The following is a 25261-nucleotide window of genomic DNA, read 5'->3' as shown; positions in this document are numbered from 1 at the left end:
CTGTTTTAGAGGTGGGGAAATTGAGGCTAGAACATGGTGCAGCAAGGTCTCCACCCAGCCTGAATCCTCCAGTGTTCCAACCCTTTCCAACATGTCAGTCTTCCTTGTAACACCCCAGTCCGTCCTCCTTGGGGACAGAGGCAGCCACACACCCCCTCTAGGCTGCTTCTCTCACCTCCCATCAGCGATGAGAGTTCTAGAAGGGCCAAGAAAGCCCAGGGGTCAGCTCACTGCACACTCAGTATCAAGGGCTTTTGACTTCAGACTGGTTGTTAACTCTCAAAGTGCCTGTCATAGTAGGGATATTTCCCTCTGTCTTCTTGTTTTTCTGTTGTGTATCAGTTAAGGCAGGAGAAAGAGAGAGACCTGTGGTTGAGATCAGGCTATGTCCGCACATACGGGCAGTGGAGGTGCCATTGGGTGAGCTGCCAAGAACAGGGCTCAAGCCTCCATGGAGGTCCACGCTAGACACTTAAGAATTCAGAGCAAAGCTCTTGCCCTCTACCCCGTCTCCTCCTCATTGGCTTAGATTTGGAAGCCACTGCAGCATGGGTTCTGGGTCACCTTGTACATCTGTATGTGTGCACACCATCTCAGAGCAGGGAAGAAATCAGGGTAACTGCCTAGGGTCGGGGGAGACAGAAGGAGAAGGCTGACCCCGAGAACCGCTGATGCACTGGGCCCAGCAGCCACGGCCTGGGTGCCCAGCAGCCAAGCTGAAGGACCACAGCCAGAGCCTGCTGCACTTGCAGCACCTGCACACTCCACCTGGGAGTCACCCGTCAGTCACAGAAAGGAGCACAAAACATAATCAAGCTCTTCTTGCCGACATGGGGCGGGGCTGGAGTGTAGCAACCCGGGGAGGGCGCTGAGCCCCGGTCCCTCTCCGTGTCAAGCGATGAACCTGCTGCCTCCCTTACCGCCTGTGGCTGGTCCTCCTCCTTCCTTCAGTTTCTGTGTCGTTCCGGGCTCCCCCTGCATATCCCTGCGTCTCCATCTTTCTCTGTCTCCCTCCCCTCCCATCTCCTGTCTTCCCTTATCTCTCTCTCTGGACCACAGAGGTCTCTAAGCTGCCCCCTCCTCATTGTCTCCTGCATCACTCCTCACTCTCTACCTCTCTCCTTGCCCTTGGGTGCCCCAAGACTCCTTCCTCACCCCCTTTTAGAGACTTGTATACACCTGCGTGGAGGACTTGGAGTTCCAGCTAAAGGAGCTGCATAAATCGTGAGCGGATGGGAACCGAGCCCATGCACCCCCATGGCACGGCGCCTGCGTGGGCGGCAGGTGGCGGCCCGACAGGCTCCGCCGCTGCCAGGCCAAGCGCTGCTCCGGGTGTCCATCGCCAGCAGTTCTCATTCCACCGCCCCCTTTTAGCCACGACCCACATTTCAAAAGAGGACGCATAAGGCCTACAGAAGATGCCTCTAATTCACCCAAGGGTTGTGCCTGCTGCTGGGAGACATGCACATTTCTCTCTCTCTCTTTCTCTCTCCCTCTCTCTCTCTCTCTCTCTCTCTCTCAGTGAGCTATTTTTACAAGCACGCGCCCCTCGTTTCCAGTTCCCGTTTCAGCCCGAGCAAGTGCTGAATTAGGTTCTTTCTTCGTTGTGTAGGCTCCCTCTCTCTGTTATTATATAAAACCATTTCAGCCCTGAAGGAGTTGGCATCTGACATCCAGCGCTTCTGAATCCCCAGAACAGAGAAGGGAAGGCATAAATAGAAGGGAGGGAAAGAAGTGTTCTGTTTCCGCTTCAGCAACATGAATCGTCAGAGAGTTAAATAGCAACAAAGTATTTGGTGTTAATCTTTAATATTCCCAGGAACTTGTCACCTCCTTCCTCAATCCCAGAGCTGCTTTCTGCCAGTGACTCTGCCGCCTCTCACAAGATATCACACCTTCTATTATGCGCCCAAAAAAGGACCCACCGGAGGGGAATTCTTAGTGATTAGACTGCCAAAAAAAAGTGAACCTGCTCCTTGTTATTTACAAGGAAATGACTGAAAAAGGGTGATCTCCGGATTCCTTCCCTGGCAGTCTTCCCCGTGTTAAGCAGAGCACGCCTGAGCCCCGTGTCTGATGTGATCGCTCCCCACTCTGAGGCTCCAGAGTCAGGGAGCAGCATTTGGCATAGGGACGAAGATCCTATCAGAAGTGGGCAGGGAGAGAGGCTGGCTGCCAGCCTCCCTGGTGACTGCACCTGCTGAGAGCAGGACGTGCACACCTGTGATGCCAGCCAGGGGGCTTTCCTTGTGATGCACGTGACAAGAGTCTTCCTCCAGCATGCAAAATGTATTCTGTTGTCACAGCGTGGCTGCCCCAGTGCTCTGTTGTCACAGCGTGGCTGCCCCAGAGACAGACTCTCAGAAGGGGATTCCTGCATAGGGAGCTCCTCTGAGGACAAAGCTCTGAGTGACAGGAGCTTAATTCCCCCTAAGCCACTCTGGAAGCCAGTGCAGAACACATCTCAGAGCTATAACACACGAAAGGCAAGGAGCTGGAGTGTTTATCTGCCACCTCCTGCCAGCCCTTGGTGGGCAGGGCTGCTGGGAGGAGGAGGGCTTAGTGTTCCCTGGTTCTTTGGCCTTAGGCATGTTGGCTGCAGACCATAGCTCCTGCAAAGAGAGGCAGGCGATGGCTGTTGGGAGTACATTACAGCAGTAAGCCAGAGGGGATGTGAACCCAGCACCCACTGTGCACATCTGTGACCTGTGATCATTTGTGTTTTGGGGTTAGAGCACCAAAATGAAGAGATATAAAAGATCAACACTGTCTTTACCACACTAAATGTCTTATCTGTGGGTATCTCCTGGATTCTAGACACCAAGCTATGTGGGTTCAGAGTTCTTTGCCTCAACACCACAATTCTCAGGATCTTTATAGAGGGAGGATTTCTCCTGGTTGTAGAAAGAATTGCCCAGGATGGAAGACCCTGTCCTTACCCCCAGAATGCCTGCAGGGCCTCATGAGCAACCCCCCTGGAACCCACAGACACAGGAGCGAGGACAGAGCTGAGTTCCTCCCTCCCCACCTCCCTGCAACGTCTCCTCTACCATCAGTCTCTTCCCAAAACATGGAGCTTTCGTGGAAACTCTTACGGTCACATCATGTTTCCACTGGTTTCGTGAGGACCAGGATTGTATCTTCTCCACAACTGTGTCATCAGGAGGTAGATGCTCACTGGGTCTTTCTCAAACAGAGGATTGAATGAACGAACGTCATCATTGCTCAGCTTAGAATCTACTTTGGTTCCCCATTACCTGCAGGATCAAGTCCAATTCCTTAATAGGACATTCAAGGACCTTTCCACTTTTCCCAGCCTAATTTCCTCCCCAGGCTACCCTTCCACTCCTCTCTGTGAACCACTGAGCATTTGGCCAAAATGTCAGCTTTCTCCATTCCCTTATGTGCTGCGTTCTTTGCCTGAGGTACTCCTCTCCCTTTTTCCTTCCTGTGAAACAGCTACAAATCCTCAAAGACCCACCTGAATCCTCCTCTTCTGTGAAGTCACCCCCAACCTCTCCAAGAGGTTCAGATAGGCAGACCTTCAATGTGTTTGGAGTACTAACAAAGACCCCCAGCGATGCTTTTCAAACAATGTTGATAGTTCCAAAAACAAAGGTAGTAAGTAGCCAATATGGAAAACATTCAAAACTGTTTTGGCTTTCCTTATATATTTTATTGTGTGGAGCATTTTTGATTTGATTTTTTTTAACAATTTTTTTTTTATTTACTTGACAGGTAGAGTTACAGACAGTGAGAAAGAGAGACAGAGAGAAAGGTCTTCCTTCTGTTGGTTCACTCCCCAAATGGCCGCTATAGCCGTAACTACGCCAATCCAAAGCCAGGAGCCAGGGGCCTCCTCCTGGTCTGCCATGCGGGTGCAGAAGCCCAAGCACTCGGGCCATCCTCCATTGCCTTCCGGGGCCACAACAGAGAGCTGGACTGGAAGAGGGGCAACCGGGACTAGAACCCAGTGCCCATATGGGATGCCGGCGCCACAGGCGGAGGATTAACCAAGTGGGCCATGGCGCTGGTCCCCTGATTTTTGTTTTAGCTACTCAAGGCTGGGGAACAAGGAACCATAAATCTTTTGGACCATAGAGGTGATATTGCTGTACTCCCAGGCACTAAGACCATCCAGTCACTCAGCACATGGTGCCAAGCACCATGCACAGCCTGAGGCTCAGGAGTGCAGATGTGCGGATGACCCTGGCACTGCCCATCAGGCCAAACCCTCTGGAGGAAGTGACCAGCACGGTACAGAGCACTAAGACACCAGGTGGCTGCTGAACATTTGAAAGGGCCTGTGCTAGCAAAATAAATAATGATAGTAACTGATGATAACCCACTACACTCTGCTGTAAATAAATAATTGAATAAGTAAACAAGTAAATATATAAATGGCAAAAAGACAGCTCTTCCTTACAGAGTTGTAAATAATCAATGTCCAAGGAATGATAGGAATGGAAAATCACCATTTGGTGACCACCACATTAATAATGGAGGGGGTGGCAACCCGGTGCTACTGAAGTAGCAGGTACTTGGGTGCTGAGAGCAAGATACTGGCGTATCTTGAAGGATCTCCCCACAGGAGACTTACGACTCACAAAGAGAGGAATAGTACATTTATAGTGAAGAACCCTGACAGATACCACTGCAACAAGCCATCACATTAACCTCACATGATAAGACACGCTGATAGCATGTCTTACCAACCCCGTGTTAAGAAACTCTCTACAAAAGTGACTGTCTAGCATTTTTCCAAAAGTGCAGAGTCATGAAAAGGCAATATTTTGTAAGATTCTTTTCCCAAATTAAAAGAGGCTCAGGAGACATGGCATCAGAATGCAAAGTGGGATCCTGCATGGTTGAATTTGGGGCCAGGAAAAGGACATCAGTGGGACAATTGAAAAATATGAATAAAGTCTATGGATTGGTATGGGGTAATACCGGTGTGTTGTTATCATTGCACTATGGCTACATAAGATGTTAATGTGAAGGGTTGTTGAATGAACAGTATGTAGAAATTCTGTATATTGTTTTGGCAACTTTCTTGTAAATCTGCAGTTATTTTAAAATAATATATATTATATATATATGTGTGTGTGTGTGTGTGTATATATATATATATATATATAAAGAGCCTACACAGCTTCCTCATCTAATATGATCACACCAACACATACCCTTTGCCCTATGGGGACCATCTCTCAGAGGCAGAAAGGAATCTGTGGGAAAAATTCCAAACCTAAAAGAAAACTGGAGCTTAACTATCACCAAACCTTTTATGAAGACAAAGTGCAGTACAGAGGTAATATGGTGGGTAGACTGTTTGCAAACCAGGCACCATTCTCCACCCTTCTCCTAGCCTTGTCCCTTAACAAGGAACCTTTCCAGACCCCCTGTCTCTTCCTTGTGAATCTGTCCTGGCCTTGTGGTTGCTTTTACTAACAGGCAGAAGTGACACCATGCACCAATGTCAAGCCTGGACAAGAGGCCTGCCACATTTCTGCTAATTCTCCTTAGACCCTGTCCAGCCACCAGGGAAATTCACCTGAGCTGGATGCTGGAAGATGAGCAGTCCCATCGTGCAGAGAGAAACCAACCCCCAGGCAAGCACCAGACAGGTGAAACAATACTTGATGCAACTGACCACAGACTCATGAGTGAGCCCAACCAAGACCAGAAGAACCACACAGCTGAGCCTATCCAAAATTGCTAAGTCACAGCACCATGAACTAAATAAATGGTGGTTGTTCCAAGCTACCAAGTCATGGTACTGTTTGTTACAGAACTATGAATAAGTGATATAGGGAACAAGACTATGTCCTGTATCTGGATCAAGGACTAAGAATGATTACCCTCTCTTTTCCTTAAGTGGGCAAGTGTAAAGGCAGAGAATCCCTGCTTTTAAAAAGACAAGAGCGGGGTTGGCCAGCGCTGTGGCTCAATAGGCTAATCCTCCACCTGCGGCGCTGGCACTCCGGGTTCTAGTCCTGGTCAGGGTGTCAGATTCTGTCCTGGTGCTCCTCTTCCAGTCCAGCTCTCTGCTGCGGCCCTGGAGGGCAGTGGAGGGTGGCTCAAGTCCTTGGGCCCTGCATCCTCATGGGAGACCAGGAGAAGCACCTGGCTCCTGGCTTCGGATCAGTGCAGTGCGCTGGCCACAGCGCGCCAGCCACAGTGGCCATTGGGGGGTGGGGGTGAACCAACGGAAAAAGGAAGACCTTTCTCTCTGTCTCTCTCTCTCATTGTCCACTCTGCCTGTCGTCCCCCCCCCAAAAAAAAAAAAGACAAGAAGGGTGAATAGTGGTTAAAATGTTGATTAGGATGCCTGTGTCCCACATCTGAGTATCTGGTTCAATTCCCAGCTTCAGCTCCTGATTTCAGCTTTTCACCCATGCTGACACCAGGAGGCAACATATGATGGCTCAAGTAGTTGGGTTCTTGCCACCTACACAAGAGAGACCTGGATTGAATTCCAATCTCCTGCCTCAGGCCAAGCCCAGACCCAGGTCTGGCCATTGCAGCTTTGACTGTTTGTGGGAGTTAATCAACGGCTACAATCAAAATAATACTAGAGGAAGTGTCTGCTTTTCAGTGAGATTATTTTGACATGCACCACCTCCCCACCAAGATGAACATGAACCCTTACACTAGGTGAGGAAGCAAAACAAAAGAAAGCCATCAGGTCCAGCGCCGCGGCTCACTAGGCTAATCCTCCACCTTGCGGTGCCGGCACACCGGGTTCTAGTCCCGGTGGGGGGCTCCGGATTCTGTCCCGGTTGCCCCTCTTCCAGGCCAGCTCTCTGCTGTGGCCAGGGAGTGCAGTGGAGGATGGCCCAAGTGCTTGGGCCCTACACCCGCATGGGAGAAGCACCCGGCTCCTGGCTTCGGATCAGCACGATACGCCAACTGCAGCATGCCGGCCGCGGTGGCCATTGGAGGGTGAACCAACGGCAAAGGAAGACCTTTCTGTCTCTCTCTCTCACTGTCCACTCTGCCTGTCAAAAAAAAACAAAAACAAAAACAAAGCCATCAGGACAGCTCCCCAGTAGAGGAATCTCAGTACATCCAGAACTGCTGCAGAGAAAGTCAGGAGTGACTGCATCAACTCCCTGCACAAATCCTGTCTACACCATTTCCCCAAGGAATGGACGACTGTCTGCAGAGATCTGGATTACAAGGCATATGCCTCGCTGGTTTGCATGAAGTCCAGAGGTAGGCTGGGTTGAGGGTAGTTCACCAGAGAGTCCCAAAGGACTCTCAGGGAGAAAAGTACAGAGGGAGACAAGATTGGCTGCAGGGTGAGCAAGGTTGAGGCACGAGGGGGTGTGAGGGCTTCTGGGACACAGAATCGGTAGCCACAAGTCATGGAGCTTCTCGAGCCTAAGCTGGAGGGGCCTCCCAGAGACAAAATGGGACACGAAGAGCAAGACTCCCAGGGGATGTCTTGAAAATATCAGAAAATATCAGGCTATCTCCCCACATGTATTGCCTTGCTCAGTCTTGAGGTCCTCAAAGTCCATTCTTGGGTTCTTGGGCCCCTCTGAGGCAGAGGCAGAGCCCAAAGACAGACTGAGGGACCGGTGAGCACAGTGCACAGGGCAGTTGAAGGGTTGGGGTGCAGAGTGGTGTGAGGGTGCGTTTCCTTCCTCGAGTGAAAGGCTCAGCCACAGCATCAAAGTAAAGCTGGATATTGCCTCTGTGCTCTCTCTCCTTGGTCAGAATTCAGCACTGACCACTGACCACTGATAAAATATCTTGCCTTACCTGTCAGGGCATAGCTGTAGTCCCCAAGGTGGCAGCTTGCTTCTAAAAATAGGAAGTTCCTTCCTGCCCTGGGAACAAAGGAAGTAACCTCCAGTGCCCCTTCCCCAGCCCTTCCCATGAGCATGAGGACCTTGCTTTCTCCTGGAACTGGCTGTCACCAACCACTGAGCTGAGAGCCGCTCAATTCAGCCATGCAAATCACGAGAAAATAATGCTCACCAATGCCAGGCTGCTGAGTATTAGAAGTGAGAACTTGGAGGTGAGGTAGTGGCACGGCAGGGTAAGCCACCGCCTGTGATGCCAATATCCCCCATAAGTGCCAGCTTGAGTGGTGGCTGCTCTGCTTCCAATGTAGCTCCCTGCTAATGCACCTGGGAAGGCGGCAGAGGATGCCTCACGTGCTTGGGCTCCTGCTACCCACATGGGGGAGACCTAGATGGAGTTCCAAGCTCTTGGCTTCTGCCTGTACAAGCCCCAGCTACTACAAGCATTTAGGGAGTGAACCAGAGAATGGAAGATCTCTCCTTCTCCCTCTCCCTCTCCCTCTCCCTCTCCCTCTCCCTCTCCCTCTCCCTCTCCCTCTCCCTCTCCCTCTCCCTCTCCCTCTCCCTCTCCCTCTCCCTCTCCCTCTCCCTCTCCCTCTCCCTCCCTGTCTGTCTGTCTCTCTCTCTCTCTCTGTTTCTATTACTTTGCTTTTCTAATAACTAAATAGATCTTTAAAAAAAAAAAGGATCTGAGAACTCACTGGCTCCCACTTTTCACTGGGAAGAAGAAGCAAGAATAAACAGAAGAAGGAAGGAACAAAATAGTCAAAGGAAATTAGGTAGCCTTGCAAAAAGACCTCAAAAGTTCATGAAAAAAAAATAGAATTCAGAGATAAATTTATTTGGATGCCTAAAAAAAAAACCTTTTGAAATTAGTGCAGTTTTTTCAGAACACACATTTTCCATGAACTCATTGAAGACTCCTCATATTTCTTGTTGGGTAAGCAGGCAATAGATCACACAAGGGGATAAATCCTTACCCTGCTCACTGCAGGGGCAGGAATCACCCACACCCCTCACCTGGGACTCCTTCCTGCCCCACCTCAGGCCAGCCTCTTCCGTGCCACCAGCCAAGCTCCCCAGGATGCCACGTGCTGAACTTGGCTGAAACTAAACTTGGGTTTATTCCAGCCCAGCTTAGCTCTTTTCTGTTTTTCCCCTCAACATGTAAGGCAGCTATTAATAAACAGCAGGGCTTCAGTCACACACACACACGCCCCTTGTTAATTCCCATGGTTAACCCTGAAGGAGCTAATAAAGAATAATCCTGTGATTAATTATTTAATAATGGTCTCCCACTCTCAAACCTGAACTATCGTTTTGCCACTGGGAAGTGTTGAATGTAGGCAGGAAAGTTGAGGATGGAGACCCATCTGCCTTCAATGTCTGCCAGTAAACAGGTGGGCATGAGGGGTGCCAAGGCTGAGCCATGACAGAAGGTGATGATGTCCCAGGCTACATCAAACATGTGCCAAGCATCATCATCATTTGGAACAAGAGCCTCCTGCCTTGGGTCCAGGTCTCGTTTGTCTGTGGAATGAATTGTCACCTGCCGCTACCATATGAAACCATATCCTGGCTTTGATCAGAAATACCCAGGCAGGAGTCCCAAGCCTAAAACTCACTGGTGCCCAATGGGACATTGTAGATTTTCCCAGGGAGACAGAGCTTCCTCAAGGCCACCGTTTATAATGTGAATCCTCTATGAAGCAGAGAAGCATCACCTAGTACTGCTGTCAGAGATGGATCCCCAAGAAACCAACCTTAAGGCAGGGCTTCAAGTGCAAGTAATTTCTTTTGGAGAAAAGGGGGGAGAGGAGTGAGGAAGTTAGAGAAGAAAGGGAGCACAGCCAATAATGGGTGCCTTGTTGACCACTGACCACTGCGGATCACTGGAGCTCAACCTCCTGGGAAACACAGAGAGCTGTGCAGAGCACAGGCTCTGTATTATTCTCAGATTAGCTTGGGTATTTTTATTCCACCTCCCACGGTCTTTGGCTGAGGGTAAGCAGAGGGGTCGGGGGAGAAATGGGGGAGAGTCCAGTCTTTCACGTTGGGTTGGGGGTTGGGGAGGGGTGGTCAAAGGTGCAATTTCAGTTTTATCCTCCAGCAAGACTGGATGTATGGCTGGCGCCATGGCTCAATAGGCTAATCCTCTGCCTGCGGCGCCGGCACACCGGGTTCTAGTCCCGGTCGGGGCGCCGGATTCTGTCCCGGTTGCCCCTCTTCCAGGCCAGCTCTCTGCTGTGGCCAGGGAGTGCAGTGGAGGATGGCCCAAGTGTTTGGGCCCTGCACCCCATGGGAGACCAGTAGAGGTGCCTGGCTCCTGGCTTCGGATCAGCGCGATGCGCCGGCCGCGGCGGCCATTGGAGGGTGAACCAATGGAAAAAGGAAGACCTTTCTCTCTGTCTCTCTCTCTCACTGTCCACTCTGCCTGTCAAAAAAATAAAAAATAAAAAGACTGGATGTAGGTGTAGGTGCAGCAGTGTTGGGAGGTTGTCGCTCCCCGTCTTCATGGGGGAACGACACAGGACCCTGCGCTGTCCTCCCGTCTGCTCGGCCCTCCCCGGGCTCGCCGCTGGCTCCTCCCGGGTTGGCCACTATCCCTTCCACCTCCGTGGAAGGGCAGTTCCCCCTGGCCACATTCCCCACTTCTGCAGGGGAGCGGCACACCGCCGGCCGGTTCTCTGGGGGGCTGCACAGGTGTTCCTTCAGCTAGATGTTCCCCTGTGCATGCCGTCTCTCTCCTCCTTTATAGTCCTCCTCCGCCAATCCTAACTCGGCTGCCCACACGCCGAGCACGCTGCTCTCCTCCAATCAGTAGCAAGTCCTACAGTCCGGGCTGCTCCCCACAGGAGGTGGGGCCTCAAGGGCTCCACCCACACCAGTGCGTCAATGCCGTTCCTGCAGGAGTGACTTAGTTATCATGAGATCAGGCTGTTAGGAAGCAGTCCTGCCTCTTGTGCTTTCTCTCTCTTGCACATGATCGTTCCCCCTTCTGCCGTGTGCCGATGCAGCACGAGACCCTCACCAGAAGCTGAGCAGCTTGCCAGCACCTTGCTCTTAGCTCTCCCAGCCTCCAGAATCATGGACCAATAAATCTGTGCTCTTTAAAAACTACCTAATCTCAGGTATTCTGTTATGCCGTCTGGAAGGTGACTAAGACAGCCCATTGTGCAAATTAAATCAGTGGTGATCATTATGAGTAACATCTGCCTAGCCCCCAAGAATCTGACCTTGTACAGTGAGGAAAGAGCCTGTTGTCACCTACTGAGGAATTGGAAGCTTGGGGAAATTATATGACTTCTCTACAACTGCATAGTTAGTGAGCGGCTCAAATCCTTTGATCCTAAGTTCCAAATTTGTGCTATTTGAGCATTTGGCCAGAATAAGGAAATGAGCTGGTGTTGTGGCACCAGTGGGATAAGCTGCTGCCTGCAATGCCAGCATCCCATATTGGAGATCAAGTCCCGGCTGCTCCACTTCTGATCCAGCTCCCTGCTAAGGCACCTGAGAAAGCCACAGAAGATGGCCAAGTGCTTGGGCACCCATGTGGGAGACCCAGATGGAATTCACTGCTCCTGCCTTTGGCCTGGCCCGGCCCTGGCTACAAAACATTTGGGGAGTGGACCAATAGATAAAGACGTCTTTCTTGTTCCCCATCTCTCCTCTCTCTGTCACTCTGCCTTTCAAACAGATTATCATTAAAAAAAAATAAGAAAAAAAGAATGAGCATACTGGAAACAAGGATAGGATGAGGGGCAGGTGGTGACACATGAAGGAGAAATGTTAGCTACCATGTATTGAGCCTAAGTGTTTTACATGATTTTTTCCTCATTCAGTCTTCACAATGACTCCATGTAGTGATACTATTATTTCCCCATTTCACAGATGAGGCACAAAGCAATTAAGGAATTTTCTCAAGGCCATACAGGGAGCTGGGGTACCAGTCTAGGAAGATTGGCGGCAGAGTTTATGTTTGTAAGACTTTCTCACCTTCTCTCTCTGTGTTCTTAGCAATTCGGCTCACAAGTTGCACCATTTGAAGTCTACTGAGCATTTTCAGCTAGAGCACAGTCCCTAGGATTCCTGGACAGCAGCAAAGGGGCCATGGCCAGGTGAGGAAAGAACTGGGAACTCCAAAGTCATGTAGCTGGCCACCTCAACTAAGGTAACCTAGCAGGTAGACAGGGGCAGGCGTTCGGCCTAATGGTTAGGAGGCCAGTAAAGATGCCCAAATCAGAGTGCCCGGGTTTGAGTCCCAGCTCTGTTCTCTATTCCAGCTTCCTGCTTATGTGGACCCTAGAAGGCAGCAGGTGGTGACTCAAGTACTTGGGCCCCTGCCACCCTGGATTGAGTCCCTGGCTTCTGGTTTCAGCTTTCTCTGGACATTGCAGCTGTGTGGGGAGTGAGCCAGTAGATGAGCTCACTCTCTTCAGTTGAGTCAGCTCATAAATCATGGAATCCACTGTGCCCCGGCAGTAAAACACTCTAGACCTGGGCTGTTCAATCCAGTAGCCACCAGCCACATGTGGTTACTGAACCCTTGAAATATGGCTGGTCTGATTTGAAATGTAAGTCATCCTAAATGTTTGCATTTTTTTAAAATAATGAATGAGTGGACATTTGACACAGCGGTTATGACACTGCTTGGGACGCCTGCCTCCCATATCCGAGGGCCTGCCTCAAGGCCTGGCTCCTCCCTCTGCTTCCAATCCAGCTTCCTGCTAATGTGCACTCTGACAGGCAGCACACCATGGGCAGTATGCAGTTCCGCCGACTCATCTCAGACACCTGGATTGAGTTCCACACTTGTGGCTTTGGCTTGGCCCAAGCCTGGCTGTTAAGGACATTTGGGGAATGAACCAGCAGATGGAAGATCCTTTTCTATCTTTCCTCTCTGCCTTTCAAGCAAAATAAAAAATACATCTAAATATAATTTTAAAAATAATTTGAAAATAATTTTTATTAAAGAATGTAAGATTTCTTGTGAATAGTGCTTGTATGGGTTGCAGGAATAAATTATACTATTTGGGGTATATTAGTTTAAATGAAATATATTCCTCTGAATTTCATCAATTTTTTTTAAGCTATGGCTACCAGAACACTTAAAATTATACATGTACTTGCATTACATTTTTGGTAGCCAGCACTGCTCTAAGAGTTTCTCAAAGAAGTCTTGATTTCTTCATTGCAGATAAACTTCAGTCTTCCTTGCATTAATAGGCACCAGACATGTGTGTGCACACATGCATAGTCACACAGCTCTAGATCAGCTTTTTAATGCCATATCCCTATATTGAAATGGATTGCCAAGAACCACAGCCATTTGAAGGATGAGCTTGAAAGATAAAGACCAAACGACTCAGAAAAAGAAAAAAAAAAGAACCCAGAAAATATAGCAAAGAAAACGGAAGGAGCAAAGAAAAACATTTTTTAAATCCTGCAATTAATATTCTCAAGGATATGAGAAGTAGTTTCTATCTCTAAAATCACAAAACCCTACGTAAAAGGGATAAACAGTGAGCTCATAGGAATAAAGACACTGATCACCAGCATTGTTAGTTCAGGAGAAGTGGTTGGAAGAATGTAAAACAAGAAGGCAAAAAAACACATAATAAATAGCAAGGATAAGAAAATTAAGCAATCTCCAGCACTATTTAAAGTTTTTTTTTACTGTGACTCATAGTAATAAATGCCTCTCCTATTGCATTGTAGCCCAGTGCACACACAAGCATGCACGTAATACCAGTACTTGTTACGTGATATGCCGTATGAGTCAGGAAAACAGGATCAGTGGAACACAGATAGATACATAAGAGAGTACTTATCATGGGAATTGGCTCACAGCACCATGGAGGCTGAAATTAGTCCCATGACCTGAGATCTGGAAAAAGGAACACCCCGTGGTATAATTCAGTCCGAGGTCAAAATTCTGAGAATCAAGGGAATCTAGGGTGCGACGCCCAGTCCAAATCCCAAGGCCTCGAAACTGGGGAGAGGAGGAGAAGGAAGCTCCAGGCATGTGCTGGAGTCCAAAGGCCCAAGAATCGGGAGCTCTGATGTTCACGGGCAAAATAAGATGTAGGTGCCAGCTCAAAGGACAGAGGATGAAAATCCACCTTTCCTCCACATTTTGTTCTGTTGAGGCCATCAACAGATTGGATAATTCCTGCCCACACTGGTGAGGGCAAATCTTCTTTACTCAGTCTACTGATTCAAATGCCAGTGCCTTCCAGAAACATCTTTGCAGACACACTCATAAAAAGTGCTTTACCACCAACCTGTCCCACTTCAGCTAGCAAAGGCTAATTCTGCCTGGAGAGAGAGAGGATAAGATTAAGAAGACTTGTGGTTTATCACCCCAGGGTGGGGGTGGGGGATGTCTTGGGGTGGTGGACTTTTTTCTGCCCCCAAACTGGTGTCTTTGCCCAGCTCACCCCTGATGGTTCTTGGTCTGTCCTCTTGTCCTATCTACACCGTAGTGTTTTGGGGCCAGGGGGTCCCGGCAGTCTCAGAGAGCACCCACATTGGTGGAACCTTGGAAGCATTAGGGAAAGCTCATTCTTCATACTACAGCATTCTTTTTTCTTTTTAAACTGAATATAGGTAAAGGATTATTCATTTTTTAATACTTTATAAAAAACATATTTACTTATTTTTTAAAAAAATGTTTAAGGTAAACAAATTTTATGTATTTTATATACACAGATTTAAGAGCATAGTGATACTTCCCACCCTCCCCTCCTGCCGCCCACACTCCCACCCTTCCTCCTCCTTCCTCTCTTATTCTCTCTCTTGATTTTTACAATGATCTACTTTCAGTTTACTTTATACTCATAAGGTGAACCCTACACCAAGTAAGGAGTTCAACGAATAGAAGACAATAACACCATTCCTCAACAGTGGAGACAAGGGCCGTAAACAATCACGGAATCTCACAATGACAATGTCACTCCTATGCTAGAGCATTCTAGGCCTTGGGGTTGGCCGCTTGGCTAGGCCTCCCCCTATCTCCAGCCCCAGATCAAACAGCCTAAGGAGAATCAGGTGGGGCAGGCATGGGACCCTAACCTAACACAGCTGCAGCTGGTAGAGAACACGAGGGAACAAGCTTGTCTGTTTGGGCCACAAACCAGTTGTGTGTGTTTACGCCTCTACTATATAAGGCAGCGTACTCCCATCAGGCAGTGCAGGTGATTATGGCTCGACCCGCTGTCCTCCGTGGGTGCTGAGATTAAACGTAAGTGTGTTCCAATCGGAGTTTCCGGTGGTTTTCTTTGGAGTTAACATTGTGCGAGCCCTCTGGGACTTTGGGCTCCCGTTGGGTGATTGTCCATCTGGAAAAGCAGAAAGCTGCTAGCACTTGGTCATAGCACACTGTAGGAGGAAAATCTCCCCGAAAAATTACTTAAAAGCCTAACATGATGTTTTTATCCCCAAGAAAATACAACAGAGAGTATTTCTATCTCTGAGAATGTGTTACTTAGTAAGATCTGGGACTTTCTGAGACAAGATGGGACAGGGGCTACGTACGGGTACTTTAGAAAGTTCATGGAAAATACAACTAAAAGAACTTGGTGTAAACATGGAAATTCATGCATAGCTTTTCCATAATCTGTATTTTTGATAAGCTTTCTTTTAAAGATTGATTTATTTGAAAGAGTTACACAGAAGGAGAGGTAGAGAAAAAAAAAAGAGAGAGAGATAAGTCTTCAATCCACTGGTTCACTCTCCAATTGGCCACAACAGCCAGAGCATCACCGATCCGAAGCCAGGAGCTTCTTCCAGGTCTCCCATTCGGGTGCAGGGGCCCAAGCACTTGGGCCATCTTCTACTGCTTTCCCAGGCCATAGCAGAGAGCTGGATCAGAAGAGAAAGCCAGGACTTGAACCAGCAACCATATGTGAGGCTGGCACTGCAGGTGGCGGCCCCTTTCATGAGCTTTTAAAAGACCCTTCATATGCACAGATTTCAAAAACTTTTTGTAGCAAAATAAACTACTGTTTTCATTCCATTTTCCTTTGATTCTGTCAAGTGTCCCAGTGCAAGCAAAGAAGCTCTTAAAAATAATTGCTTTCTTCCCCAGTATTGGGGTTTTCAATGGGTTGCCAGGGTAACAAAGGAGTACCAAGTCGGACAAGCCCACAGACGCATGATTGGGAGCCCCAGATTGGACCCCAGGCACAGGGAAGCCCTGGAGCCCCCTGAGGCCTCCCCCAGTCTTCTGGGTGGGAGTGCAGGCATATGTGTTGTTAAGCAGAGCACCTTGGGGTGGGTATACACAGTAATAAAGTTGGATCAGAAGGAGCATCTGGAGGCAACAGGGGGTGATGTGAACCTCAAAGTCCCAGAGAAACACACCACCTCTGCCTCCTGGCTTTTCCTTTCCTTTTCTTCGCTGAACTTGAGAATTCAGAGTCACCGTCTGCATATGTCTCTTCCAATTATAGCTCTTAATTATGTTGCTGGTACAATGTGTAATAATACTTTGCATGATTATATTACTGTACAAAAACCTTACACACATTAATTCACTTGACCCGGGAAACTACCCAAGGAAGTCAGCAAGGCATTTTACAGAAAAATGAGGTGGAGAGAATTGAATGCCTTTTCTGGGAACACCCAGCATGTAATGATGAGAGAAGAGGCCATGTTATTTCTACCCAGCTTTCCCCTGCAAAGGGAATGGAGCTCATAATAGTAAGTGCGTGGAATAAAATAATACAACGCAACAGAAAGTGGAAAAAGTAAAATTAGAATTAGAATACATGGACTGTGGTGGGGAGGGAGTGGGATTTAGACAAATGTCTGTTGATTTGCTGTAATTAAAGCCATCCTGACAGTGTAAGCCAAAAAGATAGTCACGCAATTCTAAAATCGAAGCTGGTGAGCCCAAGTCAATCTAGCATTGGTCAAAACTACCCTTGAAAGACTGGGGTCCTTTTTCATCCCAAGAAGTATCCTGTTCAAGTTGGCTTCACTCCCACATCACCAGCCAGTGACTCCTAGGAACTCTCAGTCCTGTCAGTGGTGTAGCACAGGTTCTGTAGAAGTTCTAGATTGCCCTCCAGGAGCCTCAGAAAAATAAAAGGCGTCTCTGAAAACAGTGCTTACTGCAGCCTCCTAGAGAATCCCTTTCAACATCTAGGAGAGTGTAGAAAGTTCAGTTCTCTTGATTACAGGTCAGTCAAGAATTTACCTGGAAACACTGTCTCATTGCAGTCTGGAAGACTTGGGCTTGCCACCTGAAGAGAGCAAACTCTCCAATGAACGAACGCTCTTAGAACAAGCCAAATGAGAAACAGTTGTACAGCTTTAATTGCATCTGGGAAAACCCTTGCAGGCCCTCCCAGCATTCTTGATCTGCTCATTGCATTCAGTTTTCCCTGTAGGGGCCTGGTGGGTCAAGATGGACCAAGAGATGGACATATGGCTTAACTGAGATCATTCAGGTTCTCCTGAAAATCGGAGTTCTGAGTGGAGAGACAGAGCAGAGACATCTGAAACTCTAAACAAAATATCTGGCCAGATTGCAATTGAGATTTTCATGCCTTTTTGGTTCCTATAGCTTTACTGGTCAGCTTTTTCTACCAGATACTTAGTATCCTTACAATAAATTTGTTTATTAACTCATGTAAGTTTTTGCTACTTAATACCAAAGGACCCTACCTGATACATAGTGTCCAAGGGACCTTCAAAAAGTTCATGGAAAAAGCATATATGGGTTTTAACATACTTCACAACAAAATATATAATTATGTTTTTATTTGGGAGAGCTGTTCCATCTGGTGATTCACTTCTCGAATGCTTAGAACAGCTAGGATTGGGCCAGACCGAAGTTAGGAGGTGTCCTAAGTGGGTGGCAGAGACCCAATTACTTGAGCCATTACCTGCTGCCTCCCAGGGGATGCACTAGCTGGAAGCTTGGGTGGTGTCTGAAACACTAGGCAAAACATCGACCCCTAACCTCATCTATTAATCTCATTTTTCCATAGATGAGGCAGCAAACTTAGGACATCTCTTACTGTAGGCTTATGTTATACAAGCAATGAGAAGGTGCACCAGGAGATTTTCTAGACAGCTTCAACATGCATTTTTAAAAAGCTGTCCCGACATTGCTAAGGTCCGTACATGATTAAGAATCCTTTCTCCAGTGCAGGAGATACCAGCAAACATGAGCTTTAATCCTGTCCAGAGCTTATATGACATTCCTAAACAATGAGTGGGGTGGTGATGATAGAGAGACCCCCACCTCAAGTGGGAAACCACCCCCCATCCCAGTGAAGTGTGTCCATAAGGGAAAGAGGGCCTGCCAGTCTTGTGGCTTTTCACGAGCGGTCAAAAGCCAGTGTTATTTGCCATAAATACAGTGTAATCACAAAAAATGAGTAAAAAATTGCATTATTGAATACCATCTGGAAATGGTGCCTGCTTTGGGCTCTGCTCTGAGCCTGGAGATGCTTACTTCCTTCCTGCCAAGAAAGTTGAGACACAGGGAGTAAAATATGCCAGTGTTGGACCAAGACTTTGTTCTTGGTGTAACCAGTAAGAGCACTGAAAATAACTGTATGATGATGTGATTCAATGTTATTTACTGCTGGATCTGTGGGCCCCATATGCAGCTATCATCATGGGTACTGTAGCCCCTTTAAACCTCTTCTCGCCCACACTGGACTCACCACTCACGGTGAGATTTCTTTGCCTACGGCGTCTGACACAGTCAACTCAAAGGGCATTTTTAAGCCATCCAGGCTGGAAGTCAGCCTGAGCCAGTATTTTCAACATTTCACATTTTTTTTTAAGATTTTATTTATTTAAGAGGCAGAGTTAGAGACAGAGGAGAGACAGAAGTCTTCCATCTGCTAGTCCCCTCCACAAATGGTCACAGTGGCTGGAGCTGGGGTGACCCAAGCCAGGAGCTGCCTCCGGGTCTCCTACATGAGTACAGGGACCCAAGTATTTGTGCCATCTTCCACTGCTTTGCCAGGCTATAAGCAGAGAACTGGATCGAAAGCAGAGAAGCACCCATATAGGATGCCTGCACCACAGGTGCTGGCTTAGCCTACTACAGCACAGCACAGGCTCCCATTTCCCATTCTTTATCTCCTTATTTTTGCTGCTTCCATTGGCTATGAGCAGATCCCTCCACGCATCACATGCACTGTGTAGTGTCTTCCTGTCATTTTCTGCCCCAAGAGGCCAACAAAATAACCATCCAGGACCACAGAGTCTAGCGGACATCCTCAGCCCCTCAAGGATGCGAACCTTGAGTGATTTGTGAACCCCCACTGTGAACCTCAGTGATTTGGCGAGGATACATAACACAGGATCAACAGAGCCAATATATACTCAAACAGTATATATTGAGTACCTCTGTATTTCTTCAGGATGCAAGAGAAAGCAGTGAAAAGACCAAGACCTTGCCCTCCATGAACAAAAAGATAAGGTTCTGTCTGCAGATGAGAAGTTCTGTGGTATAAAGCCAAGTAGCCGTGGAGATGGAGAGTGCCAGGGGCAGTATTCTGGACAGGATGGTAAGAACAGTCCCTCATCTAGGGTAATATCTCCATCCAGGTAATAGGGTAATACCCAGTAGGGTATTAGACTGGAATAAAGTGCTACGTGGCTATCTGTGGGAAGAGCATCCTACGTAGAATCTTGGCCCATTTGGAAAAGCAGCAAGAAGGTCAATGTGGCTGGGGCAGAGTGAAGGAAGGGAGGAGACTTTGAAGAAGAAGATGGATAGGCAATAGGGAGCTAGGTCACATAACCAAAATCAGAGTCATACTAAGAGGCCATTGACCACAAAAGGGTCGTATTAGGGCTTTGAAGAAAATTAGGAACCACCTTTGGGGCCAGTGCTGTACGGCACAGTGGGTTAACGCCCTGGCCTGAAGAGCCAGCATCCCATATGGGCACTGGTTCGAGACCTGGCTGCTCCACTTCTGATCCAGCTCTCTGCTGTGGCCCGGAAAGGCAGTGGAGGATGGCTCAGGTCCTTGGGCCCCTGCACCCAAATGGGGGACATGGAAGAAGCTCCTGGCTTCAGATCAACGCAGCTCCAGCCATTGGGGCCAACTGGGGAGTGAACCAGTGGATGAAAGACCTCTCTCTCTGCCTCTCTGTGTAACTCTGACTTCGAAATAAATAAATCAATCTTTAAAAAAAGGGGGGGGGGTGGAGAGACCACCTTTGAGGCTCCCACTCAGAGCAGTTTACAGAAGTCTACAACTGATTGCTTTTCGACCAGGACCACTGAGAACAGCCACATGGGTTGTGCACAGCCCAACTGCCGTTCCCACCGAGTATGGTAGGAATGGTGCCCCTGGAGTTGCCAGGGTGTGATGGTTACATTACTTCTCACCTCTGGAGGTTTACTTTGGTCCTCATCTCATGGTGAGTGTGTATGAAGAAAGCCAGACCCCTGATCCAAGTTCTCCACGAGTTGTGACCTCTTCTTTGCTAGGTTGTTGACAAGGTTGGTCCTGGGGTTGAGCTGCACTTTGAAGAACCTGAGGTTTGGCAAAGGTTTCCTTCTGATCTACAAATCCCCATCTGCTTTACTCCCCATCTGCTTCAAAGACCTGGGTTTCAGGATCCTGAAAAGGAAGGCATGAACTAGCACCACCGCTTCCAATGACAAGTGTGGGGCCTGCTTGGCCATGGCATTCGAGTGGGCAGAGAAGCAGTGAGCCCCATCCTTCTCTGCCCACACCTAAGCCTCTTGAATCCGTCACTGGTAAGTGTGAAAGAACATAGACTCCTGTTAGTTTCTTTGCCTGAGTTTTATTGTTTTGGTTACACACACATACACTGGTTAGGGTTGAGGGAGACACACACCAACACAGGATCACATTCATCTTCACTGGTCCTCAAAACCATCACCTTGAATCCCTTCCTTACCCTGTCCTTCGATTCCATTGGCTTACCCTTTCTGATCACATTCTTGACTGTACTTCAAATAGAAACTCAAAGTTCCTTTTGCATCCACCCAGGACACAAGCAGAGAGATGGCAGCTTGAGCGGGTGGTTAATCTGGATTGATTGCCTGGCACACCTAGCAACACCCGGGGTGGAGTAAATCTGTCTCCATATTGTTGGGGTTTGGACCTGACATTGCTTGGAAGTTGCTAGCATCTCTAAAGGCATGCTAAAGAAACTCTTGAATGGAGGAGTGTGAATTTCCCAAACCCATTTTTAGAAGGCAAGCAGCTAATCATACAGACTAGCTAATCAGCGGAACTGTAGAAGGAGCAACATCTGAACATCTTGCTGGAACAGAAAGCAGAGAAATTGTGCAGGAAACATAGCCACTCCTTCCCAGCTCTTTCTGTAGGGAGAATCTGGTATGCCAAGAGACCTCCTCGCTGCTTGCCATAGCCTCACAGTAGCTGGCAGCTTTGGCACTTCCCTTCACTCATGCAGAGCTGCCCTCATTGGTGAAACATCTGGGAAGATATGCACATCTTTGCCCAATCCCATGTCTTCTTGGAGAATCTCCTTATAACTAGAGTCTTCAGCTCTTGTTTAAGCATTGGCTTTGCTGGAACAAACTGCTGTGGTCTGAATGTGTTCCCCAGAACTTGTGTGTTGAGATGTTCCACCCCAGGGTCATAGTAATAAATGCGGCTTTCTGAGACTAAGTTTTTAGGCCCTGTGGGCTAGAGCTTTCATGAAGATTGCTGCTCCTCCGCACGCGGAGGAACCGCACCGGACCGGGCGCTTGTTGTTCCCTTTTTTTACAAGTCCTTTCTATAGTAAAGTAAGAATAAGTAAACAGCAAACTCCCAAAGCAAGAATGAGTAGAGAGAAATGAGAAAGAACGAAGTAACGAACTTCCCCGCGAACTCTCCAACGCACTCTCCAACCAACCCACACCACTATGCCGTCTCTCTCCTCCTATATAGTCCTCCTCCGCCAATCCCAACTCGGCTGCCCATACGCCGAGCACGCCGCTCTCCTCCAATCAGGAGCAGCTCCTGCAGCTTGTCAAGTTGGTGAGAGGCAGCTGGGTAGAAGCTGTTTACTCCTCTCCCAGCGCCATATTGTGGGAGAGCAGATGCATAGAATAAGTCTTAATTCCAGTAACAGTCTAGTCCGAGTTGCTCCCCACAAAGATGATCAATGCCTTTAAGAAAAATAGACTCAAGGGAGCTGGTTCTCTTCTACGATGTGAGGACAGTGAGGATATGTCTTCTATGAACCAGAAGGTGGCCCTTCCTTCCTGGACACTGAATCTGACAGTCCCTTGACTTGTCACCTTCCAATACTGTGAGAAAGCAATCCCTGTTGTCAGAAGTCTGGTATTGTTTAAAGTAACCTCAACAGACTAAGGCACAAACCAACCCTAAAACTTAGTCTCTTAAAGCGGTGGGTTGTCATCTCTTGAGATGTTTGGCTCGGGTAAGTGGACCTCACTTGGCTCCTATCTTGGGCTTACAGTCAGCGACGGGAGCTGAAGTCAGTTGAAATCTGAGCCAGGCTGGACATCTGTTTGTCAGTTTGGGGCTACTTCAACAAGTACCATAGACGGGACGATTTAAGCAGCAGAAATTGACACACTTCTGGAAGCAGGGAAGTGTCCAAGATCAAGGTGCTGATAGATTCGGCTCCTATTGAAGCTCATCCCTTTCTTGTTTGCAGACAGCAGTCTTCTAATTGTATCTCCATATGGTGGGGAGAGGGGAGAAGCAGTTCTCTCCCATCTCTGAGAGCACTGATCTCCATCGCTAAGCCCTAACTACCTCCAAAGGATGCATCTTTCAATAACTTCGCATTGGGGACTAGGATTTCAGCATAGGAATTTGGAGGGGACACAACTGTTGAGGCCATAACAACATCCAAGAGGTCTGTCTGGCAGGCTAGTAGAAAATAGTAGCTGTTGCCTGGGGGAGCTCAAGTGGGGCTGCTACCCGGGAGACCTGTGAGTGTTCTCTCCCTGTGCCTTGGGATTTTTATGACCTGGAGGCAGGGTGCCCAGAACTGTTGCCCCAAGAGATCCAAGTGGAATTTCTGGGCCTCTATAACCTAGCCTTAGACCATCACTCTACTATAGTAAGTCACTAAGCTCAGCTCACATTCAAAGGAGGGAAATTAGAATCTTTTTTCCTAATGTGAGGAACAAAATGCTTCATCTGGCTCAGGTGGTCTGGGGAGGGGATGAGCAAGTGAGGACTCCTCACTAGCACAATCTCAACCTCAGGCATTGCATGTCACCCTCAAAACTGCTACATAGGGTGGGTCCTGGAATCCCCATCTTAAATGAGAAAACCCATAGTTGCAAAGATTAGGTAAAAGAGCAGGATCTGAGTACAGAACCATATGGCTCTGAAGTCCGTGCCCCTTCCTTTTTTTTCTTTTTTAAAGATCTTATTTATTTGAGAGATAGTTACAGACAGTGAGAGGGAGAGACAGAGAGGTTGTCCATCCGCTGGTTCACTCCCCAGATGGCCACAATGGAACTGCGCCAATCCAAAGCCAGGAGCCAGGTGCTTCTTTCGGTCTCCCATGTGGGTGCAGGGGCCCAAGGACCTGGGCCATCTTCTGCTTTCCCAGGCCACAGCAGAGAGTTGGATTGGAAGAGCAACAGTCGGGGCTAGAACCAGTGTCCATATGGGATGCCAGCACCGCAGACAGAGGATTAACCTGTGCCACGGCGTCGCCCCTGGGCCCCTTCCTTACACCATACTAAACCAGGATAAGACAAATCAACTCCAGCTAAATGCTGCCTCTTGCTACAAAGTGTGCTTTAGAAGGGCTGTGGCACAAAATCCTAGGTTTCCTTCTAACCTGTCTCATAACCACACCATAAGCAGTGCTCCACGCCGCCATGGAAGACGTGGCAACGGTCTTGACCATTTCAGTGATTTTATTCTCAGAGATGCTGAGGGCTATGACCTCCACTTAAAGCCTTGGTTCTCAAGGTGGGTAGAGGGTGGGGATGCTCCCGGTGGGACATGTACTGATGTCCACAATTACTGGGTTGTCACGAGGAGCAGCAGGTATGCCAGTTGCTGCTGGCATCCAGTGAGTAAAGGCCAGGGTTTCTGCTGCACATCATTGATGCACAGGACACACCAACCAAGATCCTACTCCAAACATCAACAGAGCTGAGTTGGGAGGCCCTGGTCGCCTCATTTTGATTGAGATTCAGAGAGAGCCTGCTCTCATCTGCTTATTGACTCCACAAATGCCTACCAACAGCTGAGACTGGGCCAGACTGGAGCTGGGAACTCAAGCCAGATCTCCAACGTGCATGGTAGGGACCCAGTCACTTGAGCCGTCACCAGCTGCTTCTCAGGGTTTGCATTAGTACAAACTTAGGCAGGAGTTACAAGTGGGTATCAGGACTGGCACTGTGGTGCAGTGGGTTAAAGCCCTGGCCTGCAGTGCCGGCATTCCCATATGGCACCGATTTGAGTCCCTGCTGCTCTACTTCTGATCCTGCTCTCTGCTATGGCCTGGGAAAGCAGTAGAAGATGGCCCAAGTCCTTGCACCCCTGCATCCGTGTGGGAGACCCAGAATAAGCTTCTGGCTTCGAATCAGTGCAACTGCAGCTGTTGAGGCCATCTGGGGAGTGAACCAGCTATTGGAAGAGCTCTCTCTCTCCCTCTGCCTCTCCAACTCTGACTTTAAGTAAACAAATAAAATCTTTAAAAAAAAAAATGGTGTCAAATCCAAGTACTCCAGTATAGGTATCCTGAGTGGCATCTTAACCATTAGGCTAAATGCCTGCCTCACCTTGATTTAAAGGCATGAGATACACTGGCCAACCTGAACATTTAGGAGTGAAGGGAGAAAGAGCAGTGGTTCATTCTTCCTACTTTCATAGGACCTAAAGTCGTTGAATTTCAAGGGTTGGGTTTTTATCTCCAAGATGCACAAGTAGCTCTTTTCTATTGTAGTAGCTGATACTGTTGGGAGTTCCTGAGTTTGTTCTCCATTCTGGAATTTATAACAGTCCACTGATTTACGACATTCTAACACCAGAGAAAATATTTATATGCCTCTTTGAGGGGACAGGTGATAGTAACTTTAAAAGTCAGAAAACAGGAAGCAGGATATGCTTCCAAGATGTTTTGTGTTCACCACACACTAGTCTATAGCTCCTTAAATACAGAATCTGTTGAGCACAGAAGGGAGAAGACGGTGATGTGTCTCAGCATTTGGAAATATGTTCATTTACAGGTGAATTGTGGCCATAATTTCATATGATTGATCATATAAACATACTTAACCATCCAAACAAGTGTTTCCTTTCAAAGAAGTTACCGTGGAAGGATGTACACTTATTTTAACAAATCTTCCAGTGCTTAAGATAAATTTGTACTTCATCCTTTGGAATTGCTTTCCACTTCAACTCGGAACAACAAAAGGGAAAAACTCATTACCTCGGAGTCATATACCTTATTTATGATCCAGAACAGTATTTCTCACTTTGAGA

At 48.0% G+C, this 25261-nt stretch overlaps 1 long non-coding RNA gene across 1 annotated transcript in view; it reads left to right on the top strand.

Moving 5' to 3' along the window:
- Positions 1-25261, top strand: part of LOC103349149 (uncharacterized) — a 317640-nt gene that overhangs the window by 222365 nt on the left and 70014 nt on the right. The window lies entirely within an intron of this gene.

This window comes from Oryctolagus cuniculus, chromosome 10 (genome assembly GCF_964237555.1).
Source record: "Oryctolagus cuniculus chromosome 10, mOryCun1.1, whole genome shotgun sequence".
NCBI lineage: Eukaryota > Metazoa > Chordata > Mammalia > Lagomorpha > Leporidae > Oryctolagus > Oryctolagus cuniculus.
Note: the sequence above shows the minus strand (reverse complement) of the source record. Positions and strands in the feature narration are given on the sequence as shown.